This window comes from Anomaloglossus baeobatrachus, unplaced genomic scaffold (assembly GCF_048569485.1).
Source record: "Anomaloglossus baeobatrachus isolate aAnoBae1 unplaced genomic scaffold, aAnoBae1.hap1 Scaffold_475, whole genome shotgun sequence".
NCBI lineage: Eukaryota > Metazoa > Chordata > Amphibia > Anura > Aromobatidae > Anomaloglossus > Anomaloglossus baeobatrachus.
In genome coordinates, this window is record NW_027444094.1 from 138,314 (window position 1) to 151,330 (window position 13,017).

Below are 13,017 nucleotides of genomic sequence, written 5' to 3' on the forward strand. Positions count from 1 at the left end.
ATGAATCAGGTGAATCGAGTTCTGCTTTTGGAAACTGGGTTAAGAAGGGGTGCACCGTTCCTGGAGGTACTGCAATACCAGGTCAATGCGTGGAGTGGACAGAGCAAGCTCTTTTTCCATCTCCCTGTTCTAAAAATCCATTTAATATATGGTCCCCAGATAGGGGACGTATCAGATATTAAACTGATAAGAACAGATCACGTTTCAAACAAGCTTTATTAAACTCACGCATTACAAACAAAAAGTCACACTTTAGATACAAAACACAGTTACTTGTGCACATGAAACGCATCATAAAACCCAAATCAGGTATTTACAGGTACAGTAAAATATCACATAAAATCACATAAACATACATAAAACCAGCATTTTACTTAAAACATGAGATAAAATACATTAAAAGCAATACAGTAAAAGACATAGAATCACAAATAAAATATGATTATAAATACATAAAAGTGTTCCATATCTGGAGACACCATGCCTTTTTTGCTTCCAATGTTCCCTGTTTTTTGCAGTCTCTCAAATAGTACGTGTACATGGTACATAATGCAAGACCTATACAGTCTTTCACAGGGATGCAATCTTGCTTGAACAGTAAAATATTTCTGGTTTTCCATAGGGCCTCTTTAAAACTGTTAATTATGAGCCATGCGATTTTTGCCTGGTACATGGTAGGACAATCAATTATACCGTATAACACCACATCACAATTTAGGGTGCGTAACCCACACACCCATTTCAGGAGCGTGCCCACTGCCTGCCATACCTCTTGTGCGTAAGTACAATACCAGAACAGGTGGAACACCGTCTCCTCCTGGGCACACCTGTCTCTTGGGCATCTGGCACTGGCCACAAGTCCCCTACGATGTTGGAAGGCCCTGGTGGGGAGACATTGGTGGACTATTTGCCAGGCCAGATCCTTTTGCGTATTACTAAGAGCAGGGCATGAGACGTTGTTCCAAATTAATCGGCACCTAGACGGGGAAAAATTAGCCACATCCTCCATAATCTCATGACCCTTACAGGCGGCTGTCAACTTTCGCTGATTTGACAAGACTCCCTTGTCCACATTTATCAAATCATATTCAGATATAATAGTCTCTAAAATCTTATATTGTTTCGGAGGGGATAAAAGGACAGGACGATTAGGTAAAATATCAATATGCAGTTTTTTAAAAACATACCCCGTGCTGTACCTTAAAAAACAAGTAAAAGCCCCAGCATTATTCAAACTTTTGTAACAAAACACAAAAAACTTTATTAATAAAAACAACTTTAGGTCAGGGAGTCCCTTGCCACCATTCCTTTTACTCTTACATACAGTTATTCTCTTTAATTTTTCCATTTTGGAGTTCCACAGAAAATAAAAGATGGGTTTCATTAGTCTTTTAAAGTATAGGGAATTTGGAGGAAACACCATCGCTGCATACAAAATGATTGGGAGCAGGATCATTTTTATGATTAGAATCTTCCCCTCCATAGTAAGTTTTCTTAGCTGCCATAATGATATTTTTTGACTCAATCTTGTGAGAACCAGGTCCCAGTTCTTACACCCATCATTTTGCTCATCAAAGTGGATCCCCAAAATTTTTATCCCATCATTTTGGACCGGTATCTTTGGTGGCTCGGGCTCCCATTGACCTACAATAAAACAATCACATTTTTCTTTATTTAATTTAAAACCGGATCCAGCACTAAAAATCTCCGTATCCAGCACTGCTCTGTTTATGGCAGCGGAGCTGGTACAATATACAGACACATCATCCATGTATGCTAACGCTTTTACCTGGGCTCCCCCACCTCCAGGAACAGGGATCCCCCTAACCACCTTGTCCTCACGTAAACGGCACAAGAGTGGTTCTATAGCACAAACAAACAGTAAGGGGGACATGGGGCAACCCTGTTTTACCCCGGATCGGAGGGCGACCTCTTTTGTTAAAAAACCATTTATTAAAATCTGCGCATACGTGTCATTGTATAAAAGCTTAATTTTATCAATAAAACCAACAGGAAACCCCATCTTTTTTAAAACACTAAAAAGATAAAAGTGTGATACCCTGTCAAAAGCTTTTTTAAAATCAAGGGATAAAATGGCTATAGGCTGCTTGCGATCCTTCTGGTACCAGATCAGGTCCCGTATAAGATTAAGATGCTCCCAGATGGACCGTCCGGGGATACCGCAGACCTGATCTGGATGAATCACACTTTTAATAACACTTTTAATACGGCTGGTTAAAATTTTAGCCAATATCTTATAATCAGTATTTAAAAGAGAGATAGGCCTCCAGTTTTCTAAGTTTGCCTTATCACCTTTTTTAAAGATCAGGGTAATCACACATTTCTTCCAAGAATAGGGTATAAAATTGTCTTTAAAAACCTCATTAAAAACTCCCATAAGATCATCTTTAATAACATCCCAGAAAACATGATAAAACTCTATGGGGAGACCGTCTGACCCTGGAGCTTTACCTTTTTGAAAATCTTTTAGGGCTCCCTCCACCTCCGCCATGTTTATTTCCTCAGACAGGAGGTCCTGGTCCTCCGTGGATAAAAAGAGGGATAAAAAATTCAAATTATCATTAAAACAAGACTGATCAATGTGTTTGAGGTTAAAAAGGTTGCTAAAAAAGTTAAAAGCCTCCTCTAACATTCCCTTTGATGATGTCTGACCTCCCAACTCCCGTATAAAATTCTTCCTCTCCCCCACTTTTTTAAAAAAATATCTAGAGCATGTCTCATCTTCTTCCAAATGTTTTACCCGAGAATTAAATATTATCTCTTTTCCTTTTTGGTCAAGAAAGTTCTGGATCTCAATTTTTAACTCGGTAATGTCCTCCTCCGCCCCAGGGACTCCCCACCCTTTTAACTTATGGAGAGTCTCTAATCTAACATTGAGATCCCTAAAACACCTTCTCTTTTCCCGGGCCCGCCTCCTACCCACAGTGACAAAGAAATTCCGTATGCGACACTTAACTCCATCCCACCAATTAGACATGGATTGCTCTGGACATTTCTTACTCCTCCATATTTTATATTTAGCAATAAATGCAGCCCGGGTTTCCTCATCCTGTAATAACAATGTATTTAGTTTCCAGGAGCGTTTGCCCACTTTCTCCTCATCTGCATATTCTAAATCTGCATATATGAGGGCGTGGTCTGAAAAAATATTTGTCATGAGTCCGGCTGATTTAGGGGTAAAAGAATCTGAGGAGGGAAGAATAAAATCAATACGGGAAGAGACAGTACCATTACTCCATGTGTACCCTGGGTCAGACGGGTGAATTTTTTTCCAGGCATCCTGCAATTTAAAATCAGATAAAATATGCTTGACTTGACATGAGGTTTTGTCTGGTTTTCTGGTATTGTCACCACCTCCTCTCCCCTCTCCCAACATCACACAGTTAAAATCCCCTCCCACCACCACAGGGGATGGACCTGTTAAAAACAACTGCATGTCATTAAAAAGGGAGGAGCGTTCATTTTTTTCAGGTGGAGCATAAATATTAATAAAACGACAAGTAAAACCATTAAAAACTGCATGTGTTAACAAAGCACGGCCTGGAGAAATTTCTGTGACAGATAAAATCTTAACATCTTTGTTTTTAAATAAAATCCCCACTCCAGCAGCCTTATTCATGTTAGACCCCGACCAGACAGAGGGCCCTAAGGTCCAGTCTTTTTTAATGTCAGAGTATGTAAGGTCATGGCCAATGGCGCATTCCTGTAAGAAAAAAATGTCAAAGTTCAAGGTCATTAGCCATGCAAACAGGGCCACTCTTCTGATCGGGCTTTTTAAGCTCCTCACATTCAGTGAGGCTATTTTGATGTCCGCCATTAAATGTTTATGTTAAGACCAGAACTTTCAGAGTCCGAGAGATGGGAACAATCAAATATAGATGGAACAGTGTTCATACTACCGGTATCATCGGAGTCAGAGTCCACACATTCTGGGTCCACATTTGACCCTATTGGGCTGTTGTCTGGAATGGACACATGAGGACCCATCCGCCTCTTTTTCATTTCCTGGTCCCTCTCATTTCGGCCTCTTTTTGCGCAGGTGCTCAGGTCCATCTGGTCCCCCTGCCCAAGGGGTACTATGTCCAAAGTGTCCTGGTCATCCGGAGGTGGTCCCTGCACATCAGGGTGGACATCTGGCTGGACATCTTGGATAACATCACAGGGAGCATCTGGCTTGTCCTCATGGTGGTCAACAGAGTGGTCATCAGGGGGGACATCCGTCTGGGCACCTGGTTGGTCTGCAATAACGCTGTCATCCCTCTCCGACACGGTCCCGGACTGGGCCTCCATCGTGGATTCAGGAACTACCGAGCAGCCTGGCTGACTCGGCCTTCCCCCAGAACCGCTCCGGGGGGATCCCAACTCCCCGCCAGGTGTAACCTGGCAACCTGCAGGAGTGGGTGATGACTCAGCATTACAGGGGGGAGCTGAGTCAGTAGCGCTTACCACAACCGGGTCGGGTCTCCTTCGTCCAATAAGCACATCTGCAAAGCTGGCGACTAGGGACCCCGTCTTGGCCATACCCGCATGGGAAGGCACTCCTGCGGAACTTGCCGCAGGTGTCTGGGGACCCCCGGACCGCCTAGGCCGTAACGGACAGCTGTTAAATAGATGGGTACACAGACCGCATCCGCTGCAGATCTTATCACTTGTGCAATCTTTAGAGGTATGACCCCATTGACCACAGTTATGGCACTCACTGACTTTTTCGTTCTTGCACTCATGCTGCAAGTGACCAAGACCGCCACACTTCCGACATCTGCGAGGTTGCCCATTGTAGAATAGGTATCCAATGTTTTTTCCCAGCACTACCGTGGAGGGGGGGTGTACATGGCCCTCTGAACTCTCTGGGTCTGGGTTAAATCGCACCAAAAACCGGCGTTTGCCATTCCAAATCTCGTTAATGGTGTGCACATTCCCCACAAAGCGAACAGAGGTGCAGAAACGCCTAAGGTACAACTCAATGTCGTGCTCACTGACATACGGGTTGTACATGTACACCACCACAGGGGTCTCGCCTTCACTATACAGGTAAGTGAAAACCACCCCCTCCAATAGCTGGTTATGGATCGCACCCTTCACTCGCCCTTGGAAAGTGCTACAGGCAGCCTTGGTCCTCAACGTCAGGATGTACGTGCACTGCCCCCTCTCCTGCAGACAGTACACATCCTCTTTCCTCACGCCCAAGAGGTCTCGCAACAGACGGTTGTAGAACGCCTCTCCATTTCCACAACCAAAGTGGTCTTTCGGAACCTCGATTTTCACCGAGTTTTGAAGCTGGCCGGAGCCAGAAGTAAATTGCTGAATGCACGGCATTGTACCAGCAATAACTTGACAAAAAGCCTACCGTTTCTCACGGGCTCGGCCTTTCGCCGGGGGATCACCGCTCGTTGCCCGAGGACTAATCCGGCTCCCTAATAGCAGCAGGGGGGTGAAGTCCCACCGTGAGGTGAGACGATCCCCCCAGGCCAAAGAGCCGGGTACCTCGAGCACCTTCCAGCCAAAACCAAGCACAAAACAGTGAAGCTCTGCACCTGATCTCAGCCAAAAGGCCGAGAAGCGATAACCAGAATTGGTTTGGGCCTCGAGTGGCACCCTGGCCTATGCCGGACACATCTTAGGGAGAGAGAGCGAGAGGGAGACAAACCCACGCCTACACAAGACATTTTGTCACCCAAGCCAACCCTTGAAAAGGCTGCTTTGCAGAGCAAAAACAAGAAGAATGGTGCGTTTTGCAGCCGCCGCCCACTGCAATGAATCTGAATAACTCCTCCTTTAGGGCGCAAGCAACTCCCCTCCCCCTTGCAGTCTTTCCAATTCACGATACAAAAAGACGGACAGGACAGGTTGCCTGACTTTCCGTCACTGCCACCCTTTGCCATCCTTACCCGTAGAAAGCCCTTTCATCATCCCCAAACCCTAATCTTTTCCCTTTCCTTCCCAGCCCCCAAACCCTGCCCTCTGTACCTTTCTCACCACCCGCTTCCCTTCTCCTGTCATCCCCCTACCACCCGGGAAAAAAAGAGATTGCCCCCTCCTTCCACTAGCCCACCCTCCCACCCAAAGAACAACTTCTTCTGCGCAGCTTGTTTTCTAGGCAGCAGCGCTATTGTGATGTCATCGGGGGGCATTGTGACAAGCCGCCAGTGTTCCGTCTCTTCATGTTGTGCACTGTTCAAACCGAAAATACATCAACAGGCAGGCTACAGAAAAGCTTACTAACAAAGGTTAGAGAGGGGCTTTCTCAGAGGGCTTTTTACAGTTTGTCTATTCCCAATTAGCCGGTTTAGTATACTTAATGAAAGTACTAATTCTTTCATAGGCCGCCCATTCTTAGTATTTGACGTTCAGGTAACAACAGGTAACTTTATTTGGAGTGGAAGCAGAGAGATAACACCAGATGCCAATTGTAGATCCTCTCACACCTGTGGTCACTGCAGCATCTGACTCCACTTTGTCCAAAAGGGATCTATTCCATTCAATTACACATGATCTAGATTAGACTGACAACAAGATACTGCACGGGACATAGCAGAGTTGGTGAAGTTGAGTGGTGATGAGTTTGCTATTTGGATGAATAAAGCAAGTAAAAAGTGTGTTAGATAAAAATTCATTTCAATTCGCTAATCGGGCTAATATGAATCAGGTGAATCGAGTTCTGCTTTTGGAAACTGGGTTAAGAAGGGGTGCACCGTTCCTGGAGGTACTGCAATACCAGGTCAATGCGTGGAGTGGACAGAGCAAGCTCTTTTTCCATCTCCCTGTTCTAAAAATCCATTTAATATATGGTCCCCAGATAGGGGACGTATCAGATATTAAACTGATAAGAACAGATACTACACTTGATCTTAGCCAAAAGGCCGAGAAGCGATAACCAGAATTGGTTTGGGCCTCGAGTGGCACCCTGGCCTATGCCGGACACATCTTAGGGAGAGAGAGCGAGAGGGAGACAAACCCACGCCTACACAAGACATTTTGTCACCCAAGCCAACCCTTGAAAAGGCTGCTTTGCAGAGCAAAAACAAGAAGAATGGTGCGTTTTGCAGCCGCCGACCACTGCAATGAATCTGAATAACTCCTCCTTTAGGGCGCAAGCAACTCCCCTCCCCCTTGCAGTCTTTCCAATTCACGATACAAAAAGACGGACAGGACAGGTTGCCTGACTTTCCGTCACTGCCACCCTTTGCCATCCTTACCCGTAGAAAGCCCTTTCATCATCCCCAAACCCTAATCTTTTCCCTTTCCTTCCCAGCCCCCAAACCCTGCCCTCTGTACCTTTCTCACCACCCGCTTCCCTTCTCCTGTCATCCCCCTACCACCCGGGAAAAAAAGAGATTGCCCCCTCCTTCCACTAGCCCACCCTCCCACCCAAAGAACAACTTCTTCTGCGCAGCTTGTTTTCTAGGCAGCAGCGCTATTGTGATGTCATCGGGGGGCATTGTGACAAGCCGCCAGTGTTCCGTCTCTTCATGTTGTGCACTGTTCAAACCGAAAATACATCAACAGGCAGGCTACAGAAAAGCTTACTAACAAAGGTTAGAGAGGGGCTTTCTCAGAGGGCTTTTTACAGTTTGTCTATTCCCAATTAGCCGGTTTAGTATACTTAATGAAAGTACTAATTCTTTCATAGGCCGCCCATTCTTAGTATTTGACGTTCAGGTAACAACAGGTAACTTTATTTGGAGTGGAAGCAGAGAGATAACACCAGATGCCAATTGTAGATCCTCTCACACCTGTGGTCACTGCAGCATCTGACTCCACTTTGTCCAAAAGGGATCTATTCCATTCAATTACACATGATCTAGATTAGACTGACAACAAGATACTGCACGGGACATAGCAGAGTTGGTGAAGTTGAGTGGTGATGAGTTTGCTATTTGGATGAATAAAGCAAGTAAAAAGTGTGTTAGATAAAAATTCATTTCAATTCGCTAATCGGGCTAATATGAATCAGGTGAATCGAGTTCTGCTTTTGGAAACTGGGTTAAGAAGGGGTGCACCGTTCCTGGAGGTACTGCAATACCAGGTCAATGCGTGGAGTGGACAGAGCAAGCTCTTTTTCCATCTCCCTGTTCTAAAAATCCATTTAATATATGGTCCCCAGATAGGGGACGTATCAGATATTAAACTGATAAGAACAGATACTACACTTGATCTTAGCCAAAAGGCCGAGAAGCGATAACCAGAATTGGTTTGGGCCTCGAGTGGCACCCTGGCCTATGCCGGACACATCTTAGGGAGAGAGAGCGAGAGGGAGACAAACCCACGCCTACACAAGACATTTTGTCACCCAAGCCAACCCTTGAAAAGGCTGCTTTGCAGAGCAAAAACAAGAAGAATGGTGCGTTTTGCAGCCGCCGCCCACTGCAATGAATCTGAATAACTCCTCCTTTAGGGTGCAAGCAACTCCCCTCCCCCTTGCAGTCTTTCCAATTCACGATACAAAAAGACGGACAGGACAGGTTGCCTGACTTTCCGTCACTGCCACCCTTTGCCATCCTTACCCGTAGAAAGCCCTTTCATCATCCCCAAACCCTAATCTTTTCCCTTTCCTTCCCAGCCCCCAAACCCTGCCCTCTGTACCTTTCTCACCACCCGCTTCCCTTCTCCTGTCATCCCCCTACCACCCGGGAAAAAAAGAGATTGCCCCCTCCTTCCACTAGCCCACCCTCCCACCCAAAGAACAACTTCTTCTGCGCAGCTTGTTTTCTAGGCAGCAGCGCTATTGTGATGTCATCGGGGGGCATTGTGACAAGCCGTCAGTGTTCCGTCTCTTCATGTTGTGCACTGTTCAAACCGAAAATACATCAACAGGCAGGCTACAGAAAAGCTTACTAACAAAGGTTAGAGAGGGGCTTTCTCAGAGGGCTTTTTACAGTTTGTCTATTCCCAATTAGCCGGTTTAGTATACTTAATGAAAGTACTAATTCTTTCATAGGCCGCCCATTCTTAGTATTTGACGTTCAGGTAACAACAGGTAACTTTATTTGGAGTGGAAGCAGAGAGATAACACCAGATGCCAATTGTAGATCCTCTCACACCTGTGGTCACTGCAGCATCTGACTCCACTTTGTCCAAAAGGGATCTATTCCATTCAATTACACATGATCTAGATTAGACTGACAACAAGATACTGCACGGGACATAGCAGAGTTGGTGAAGTTGAGTGGTGATGAGTTTGCTATTTGGATGAATAAAGCAAGTAAAAAGTGTGTTAGATAAAAATTCATTTCAATTCGCTAATCGGGCTAATATGAATCAGGTGAATCGAGTTCTGCTTTTGGAAACTGGGTTAAGAAGGGGTGCACCGTTCCTGGAGGTACTGCAATACCAGGTCAATGCGTGGAGTGGACAGAGCAAGCTCTTTTTCCATCTCCCTGTTCTAAAAATCCATTTAATATATGGTCCCCAGATAGGGGACGTATCAGATATTAAACTGATAAGAACAGATACTACACTTGATCTTAGCCAAAAGGCCGAGAAGCGATAACCAGAATTGGTTTGGGCCTCGAGTGGCACCCTGGCCTATGCCGGACACATCTTAGGGAGAGAGAGCGAGAGGGAGACAAACCCACGCCTACACAAGACATTTTGTCACCCAAGCCAACCCTTGAAAAGGCTGCTTTGCAGAGCAAAAACAAGAAGAATGGTGCGTTTTGCAGCCGCCGCCCACTGCAATGAATCTGAATAACTCCTCCTTTAGGGCGCAAGCAACTCCCCTCCCCCTTGCAGTCTTTCCAATTCACTATACAAAAAGACGGACAGGACAGGTTGCCTGACTTTCCGTCACTGCCACCCTTTGCCATCCTTACCCGTAGAAAGCCCTTTCATCATCCCCAAACCCTAATCTTTTCCCTTTCCTTCCCAGCCCCCAAACCCTGCCCTCTGTACCTTTCTCACCACCCGCTTCCCTTCTCCTGTCATCCCCCTACCACCCGGGAAAAAAAGAGATTGCCCCCTCCTTCCACTAGCCCGCCCTCCCACCCAAAGAACAACTTCTTCTGCGCAGCTTGTTTTCTAGGCAGCAGCGCTATTGTGATGTCATCGGGGGGCATTGTGACAAGCCGCCAGTGTTCCGTCTCTTCATGTTGTGCACTGTTCAAACCGAAAATACATCAACAGGCAGGCTACAGAAAAGCTTACTAACAAAGGTTAGAGAGGGGCTTTCTCAGAGGGCTTTTTACAGTTTGTCTATTCCCAATTAGCCGGTTTAGTATACTTAATGAAAGTACTAATTCTTTCATAGGCCGCCCATTCTTAGTATTTGACGTTCAGGTAACAACAGGTAACTTTATTTGGAGTGGAAGCAGAGAGATAACACCAGATGCCAATTGTAGATCCTCTCACACCTGTGGTCACTGCAGCATCTGACTCCACTTTGTCCAAAAGGGATCTATTCCATTCAATTACACATGATCTAGATTAGACTGACAACAAGATACTGCACGGGACATAGCAGAGTTGGTGAAGTTGAGTGGTGATGAGTTTGCTATTTGGATGAATAAAGCAAGTAAAAAGTGTGTTAGATAAAAATTCATTTCAATTCGCTAATCGGGCTAATATGAATCAGGTGAATCGAGTTCTGCTTTTGGAAACTGGGTTAAGAAGGGGTGCACCGTTCCTGGAGGTACTGCAATACCAGGTCAATGCGTGGAGTGGACAGAGCAAGCTCTTTTTCCATCTCCCTGTTCTAAAAATCCATTTAATATATGGTCCCCAGATAGGGGACGTATCAGATATTAAACTGATAAGAACAGATACTACACTTGATCTTAGCCAAAAGGCCGAGAAGCGATAACCAGAATTGGTTTGGGCCTCGAGTGGCACCCTGGCCTATGCCGGACACATCTTAGGGAGAGAGAGCGAGAGGGAGACAAACCCACGCCTACACAAGACATTTTGTCACCCAAGCCAACCCTTGAAAAGGCTGCTTTGCAGAGCAAAAACAAGAAGAATGGTGCGTTTTGCAGCCGCCGCCCACTGCAATGAATCTGAATAACTCCTCCTTTAGGGCGCAAGCAACTCCCCTCCCCCTTGCAGTCTTTCCAATTCACGATACAAAAAGACGGACAGGACAGGTTGCCTGACTTTCCGTCACTGCCACCCTTTGCCATCCTTACCCGTAGAAAGCCCTTTCATCATCCCCAAACCCTAATCTTTTCCCTTTCCTTCCCAGCCCCCAAACCCTGCCCTCTGTACCTTTCTCACCACCCGCTTCCCTTCTCCTGTCATCCCCCTACCACCCGGGAAAAAAAGAGATTGCCCCCTCCTTCCACTAGCCCACCCTCCCACCCAAAGAACAACTTCTTCTGCGCAGCTTGTTTTCTAGGCAGCAGCGCTATTGTGATGTCATCGGGGGGCATTGTGACAAGCCGCCAGTGTTCCGTCTCTTCATGTTGTGCACTGTTCAAACCGAAAATACATCAACAGGCAGGCTACAGAAAAGCTTACTAACAAAGGTTAGAGAGGGGCTTTCTCAGAGGGCTTTTTACAGTTTGTCTATTCCCAATTAGCCGGTTTAGTATACTTAATGAAAGTACTAATTCTTTCATAGGCCGCCCATTCTTAGTATTTGACGTTCAGGTAACAACAGGTAACTTTATTTGGAGTGGAAGCAGAGAGATAACACCAGATGCCAATTGTAGATCCTCTCACACCTGTGGTCACTGCAGCATCTGACTCCACTTTGTCCAAAAGGGATCTATTCCATTCAATTACACATGATCTAGATTAGACTGACAACAAGATACTGCACGGGACATAGCAGAGTTGGTGAAGTTGAGTGGTGATGAGTTTGCTATTTGGATGAATAAAGCAAGTAAAAAGTGTGTTAGATAAAAATTCATTTCAATTCGCTAATCGGGCTAATATGAATCAGGTGAATCGAGTTCTGCTTTTGGAAACTGGGTTAAGAAGGGGTGCACCGTTCCTGGAGGTACTGCAATACCAGGTCAATGCGTGGAGTGGACAGAGCAAGCTCTTTTTCCATCTCCCTGTTCTAAAAATCCATTTAATATATGGTCCCCAGATAGGGGACGTATCAGATATTAAACTGATAAGAACAGATACTACACTTGATCTTAGCCAAAAGGCCGAGAAGCGATAACCAGAATTGGTTTGGGCCTCGAGTGGCACCCTGGCCTATGCCGGACACATCTTAGGGAGAGAGAGCGAGAGGGAGACAAACCCACGCCTACACAAGACATTTTGTCACCCAAGCCAACCCTTGAAAAGGCTGCTTTGCAGAGCAAAAACAAGAAGAATGGTGCGTTTTGCAGCCGCCGCCCACTGCAATGAATCTGAATAACTCCTCCTTTAGGGCGCAAGCAACTCCCCTCCCCCTTGCAGTCTTTCCAATTCACGATACAAAAAGACGGACAGGACAGGTTGCCTGACTTTCCGTCACTGCCACCCTTTGCCATCCTTACCCGTAGAAAGCCCTTTCATCATCCCCAAACCCTAATCTTTTCCCTTTCCTTCCCAGCCCCCAAACCCTGCCCTCTGTACCTTTCTCACCACCCGCTTCCCTTCTCCTGTCATCCCCCTACCACCCGGGAAAAAAAGAGATTGCCCCCTCCTTCCACTAGCCCACCCTCCCACCCAAAGAACAACTTCTTCTGCGCAGCTTGTTTTCTAGGCAGCAGCGCTATTGTGATGTCATCGGGGGGCATTGTGACAAGCCGCCAGTGTTCCGTCTCTTCATGTTGTGCACTGTTCAAACCGAAAATACATCAACAGGCAGGCTACAGAAAAGCTTACTAACAAAGGTTAGAGAGGGGCTTTCTCAGAGGGCTTTTTACAGTTTGTCTATTCCCAATTAGCCGGTTTAGTATACTTAATGAAAGTACTAATTCTTTCATAGGCCGCCCATTCTTAGTATTTGACGTTCAGGTAACAACAGGTAACTTTATTTGGAGTGGAAGCAGAGAGATAACACCAGATGCCAATTGTAGATCCTCTCACACCTGTGGTCACTGCAGCATCTGACTCCACTTT

The 13,017-nt window shown here is 45.9% G+C and overlaps 5 non-coding genes and 1 pseudogene across 5 annotated transcripts; all 6 read right to left on the bottom strand.

Moving 5' to 3' along the window:
- Positions 1 to 44: 44 nt before the first annotated feature.
- On the bottom strand, positions 45 to 217 carry LOC142281529 (U2 spliceosomal RNA; annotated as a pseudogene).
- Positions 218 to 6,702: 6,485 nt separating this feature from the next.
- Positions 6,703 to 6,893, bottom strand: LOC142281442 (U2 spliceosomal RNA). Its single transcript, XR_012743530.1, has one exon. It is a non-coding gene; the product is annotated as a U2 spliceosomal RNA (small nuclear RNA).
- A 1,117-nt stretch (positions 6,894 to 8,010) lies between these two features.
- On the bottom strand, positions 8,011 to 8,201 carry LOC142281443 (U2 spliceosomal RNA). The gene has a single exon (XR_012743531.1). It is a non-coding gene; the product is annotated as a U2 spliceosomal RNA (small nuclear RNA).
- A 1,117-nt stretch (positions 8,202 to 9,318) lies between these two features.
- Positions 9,319 to 9,509, bottom strand: LOC142281444 (U2 spliceosomal RNA). The gene has a single exon (XR_012743532.1). It is a non-coding gene; the product is annotated as a U2 spliceosomal RNA (small nuclear RNA).
- A 1,117-nt stretch (positions 9,510 to 10,626) lies between these two features.
- LOC142281445 (U2 spliceosomal RNA) lies at positions 10,627 to 10,817 on the bottom strand. The gene has a single exon (XR_012743533.1). It is a non-coding gene; the product is annotated as a U2 spliceosomal RNA (small nuclear RNA).
- Positions 10,818 to 11,934: 1,117 nt separating this feature from the next.
- On the bottom strand, positions 11,935 to 12,125 carry LOC142281446 (U2 spliceosomal RNA). Its single transcript, XR_012743534.1, has one exon. It is a non-coding gene; the product is annotated as a U2 spliceosomal RNA (small nuclear RNA).
- Positions 12,126 to 13,017: the final 892 nt, after the last annotated feature.